The sequence below is a fragment of the Bactrocera latifrons genome, unplaced genomic scaffold (genome assembly GCF_001853355.1).
Source record: "Bactrocera latifrons isolate USDA-ARS-PBARC rearing strain unplaced genomic scaffold, ASM185335v1 scaffold_57, whole genome shotgun sequence".
Lineage (NCBI taxonomy): Eukaryota > Metazoa > Arthropoda > Insecta > Diptera > Tephritidae > Bactrocera > Bactrocera latifrons.
Window position 1 is genome coordinate 1308485 of NW_017537234.1, and position 3759 is coordinate 1312243.

The 3759-nt window shown below is 31.4% G+C and overlaps 1 protein-coding gene across 1 annotated transcript in view; it reads left to right on the plus strand.

Annotated features, from left to right (window-relative positions):
* Positions 1-3405: 3405 nt before the first annotated feature.
* Positions 3406-3759, plus strand: part of LOC108974638 (putative metabolite transport protein HI_1104) — a 20076-nt gene continuing 19722 nt past the window's right edge. Inside the window, exon 1 of the mRNA XM_018942600.1 lies at positions 3406-3441. The gene's annotated coding sequence lies outside the window, so the exon portion shown is untranslated. The remainder of the gene's footprint in view (positions 3442-3759) is intronic.

Sequence of the window (3759 nt, forward strand, 5' to 3'; positions counted from 1 at the left end):
TTTTTTTTTTTAATTCTCTATAAAATTTTATTTTAGTCGCTATGTTAATAATTAAAGCACACAATGTACTACTTCGATGCTCTTAGTAATGTCATAACATATAGTTCCGTTATTTAATATTTACCAAAAAGTTGCGCATACGCCCTGTCGCCAGAAAAGTGCCTATTAAATTGAATGAGTGTTGTAGAAATTACAAATATTTTTTAAAAATAACTCATCTTTGCAATACTACTATTATTTTACTCTACCAATGGAAGGTATGCATATGTATGTGCCACCTCACATAAAAATGTCTACACTATAAACATAAATACACATATGGAATATTTATATAAATGAACCTACAAACCAGTTAATAGCAATTAGTGACAGGTTCCGTGTAATTCATATTATTCAATTTTAATTTATTTTCCTGGAGCCCTTATTAACAAATTGAAACACTTTATAAGCTTAATCGATATGAACGTAGCACGTAACAACAAATCTATATCGGAAAAATTAATCAGTTTTACAATCGATTAATGAACTTTTAACGCAATCGCGGTTTGATGCAGATTTAAATGCCTAAGAAAGTAAAATTAAGTTGAAAACAGTACAAAAACATCAAAAATATGTGTGTATGTACATTTATTTAGATTGACTCACTCAACGTAATGGACCAACCCACAAATCTGGTTGCCGTACCCGAGCAAACGTAACAGACGCACAAACGGACAGACGTGGAAGAAACCGCAATGGAAACATCCCCGTGTTGTGTGAAAAATCAACAACAAAATCACATTTATATATTTATAAAAAAAAAATGCAAGCAAAATGCGTTTATAAAATTTTAAACAAGCGTTTCCGTTCCGTAAAGTAAAGCACAAACGACTTGAGTAAACAAGAAGCGCTTATTTTGGTTTGTTATTTTTTATCAAACTTAATTTATTAAAATTTAAAATATCTCTGAAATGTGAACTTCAAAATTAAACATGCATAAATGTGTCTGAAGAAAACTGCACAAAGAAGAAAACAAAAAAAAGCAGAAGACACATAAATTTAAATAAACTAAAATAACTTACATGTGTCTACATATACATATGTACATATGTATTTATAAACATATATGTATACGAACAGTGAATTATGCCTTGGCTTGGCTGATGTTGGTAAAATTGTGACTACGTCCGATGTGAAGCCAGCACTTAAGATTTTTTACTGACGTTAAGAGCTGTTGGTAGTTTTTCTATGCTTTCTGTGGTGACAGATTTTGTTTTCCAAAACATGGGTTTAGACTGTGCATTAAAAATTATTTATTTGATGACGTCGTAAATAAAATTAGATCATATTGTAGTACTCATGACAGTAGGGTCTTCGAAACTAGAACGCAACCGGATTTATTTTAGGTTAAAGGCTGTCAAAACGGGGAAAATGTGCAATATTTATACGTAACACAGCGGGTTCTTCCACTTTGTTGAACCTGTTGATGATATTGATTGACTCTGCTAAAGTTAGATTTTGGTGGAAAAAATCATATTTTTTCATATTTCGAGTTGTACCTTTAAAAAGAACATACTAAATTTTAAATCGATTTCTCAAATAGCTTTTGAAATATAGCCTTCTAAACTTTAGTCTCTCAATTAAATCAGCCCTATAAGTTTATAGTTCTATGTTTCCGTATATATTCACTGGAAGACGTTTCCCATCATATAGTATCCCATAAGGCAGGAATAAAGATATAAACTAATACACTTTTTATTTTTCTCGGAAGTCGCTGAATCGATCAGCTATTTTCTGGAAAGCTTAAATTTGCTATTGCCGTACATAAAAACATCATCCAAGGTGGTAATTTCATATTAAAATTTTTTTTACTAATAATACATTATTCAAGTAATATGTAGCTCAAACTACTAAGTAAAATAAAATATGTTTAATTACCTTGTTTGAAACCTTGTTCACTTCATTTCCTTCCTTCAATGCTTACTTTTACTACGCGAAAGTATTTAAATATAGTATGTGCGTATCGCATACGCCCACTTAACCCCCAGATAGTTTTGTTGTTGTTGCAAATGCTTAACTGCATATTAAAAGGCTAATTAAAACGCAAGAAAAAGATATAGAGAACATATTATAGTGTAATTTATGTTTAATTAGACTTCCTAGAAAAGTTTACATTTTTTGTTTGCATTAATAAGCTAATAATAATTGAAAAACAACTAAAATACCTAAATGTGAACCATAATTCAACGGGTCAAACAGTAAATAATTATTTCCTAGCAGTCGATTACAAATCGATAAGTAAGAGAAAGGCGTGTTTGAACTTTTGACACGCACATAACTGACAACTTATAAATTAAGTAGTAAACAAAGCCAGATGATCAATAAATATGCGATAAATAATGAAAAGTGAAAAAAAAATTAAACAAAAAAGTGAAACAGCAAAGCAAAACATGCGTAAAACTAAATTAATTACTATAACAAGGAAAGTCAACAGCAAGAGCACAGGTGAGCGCTGCATATGCACATACATACAAACAAGTGCACAAATAGCAGTTTCGTCCAAGCGCGTGCTGTTGCCGAGTGGGCTCGTGCTCGTCGTCTGCCATCTACCAGCAATGAGCAGCAATGTGTTTGCAGCAACAATCAGAGTCAATCGTCAACAGCAGCAACAAGTTCATTACCTGCTGAATCACGTTTTCGCATGTTTGTTCAAACCGAACATGTTTGAAGCACAGTGAATGTTCTTTCCGATATAAATAATATGAATTCAAAGTGTGCTTTTTGTTTTATTGGCTTTACGCAAAAGCAGGCGCAAAAACAAGAATCGTATAAAACAACAAAAATAAAAAATATAATTTTAAGAAACAATCAAAATCAGCTGAACTATAAGATGACGCAGTCGCAGCAGCAGTAACAACAATAATAACAATGCTAAACCCCCGCCTTAAAGCGGTTGGCTGGTGCGGCGCCGTGATCGCGTCGGGCAATTTTTCCTTTATAAGTGAACAGCGACGTCCAAGTTCAGTTTCTTCTGTTCACAAAAGTCAAAGCGGACGGTGTTCCGCATAAACGGTGTTTCGAGTCTGCGCGACGGTTCAGCGATAATATAGCATTGTGTACATATAATTTTTAATTAATAACGTCGCATATGTACGCGCAGAAGTTCTAATTGAGCGTCAAAGTTGATAGTATAGTAATATTTATAAAGAATTGTGCAGCAGAAATCAATTGAATTGAGTGTCGCGGTTGGTTGTGTAGCGTAAACGCTGATAAGAAAAATATTTCTAACGCATTTGATATAGTTTTGGTATTTTTTTACGAGAGCGCTTCATTTCGTATCACAAACAACGCGAAAGCAATTCAATAAAACAAATAAAGTGTTAAAGTTTGCGTGAATTTTTAAAAAGAAATAAACGCAAAGCTTGGATTAATAATAAATATATTTTTGGAACATAACCAAAGGTTAGTGCACAGACATTTTTTAATACTATTACACGAAAAAGCGTAAATATTGGTACATTTAGTGTTATTTTCGTAAAAATATTTATTTTAGAATTTTTGAATTAAAGGGAAGACCTATTAAATACTCTGCAAAACTCAAATAAAGCGTAAAAAATATGATGAAAAAATAAATTAAATTTTTAACTCAAGCGTTTCAAATTTAAAAGTAGATACATTCAATTTTATAAACTATAACTTGAAGTAAAAATTGTGGACTTTAATTTTTAAACAAGTTTTCAGTAAAAAAAAAATTATTATAATTTTTCTTAATGAGAAACA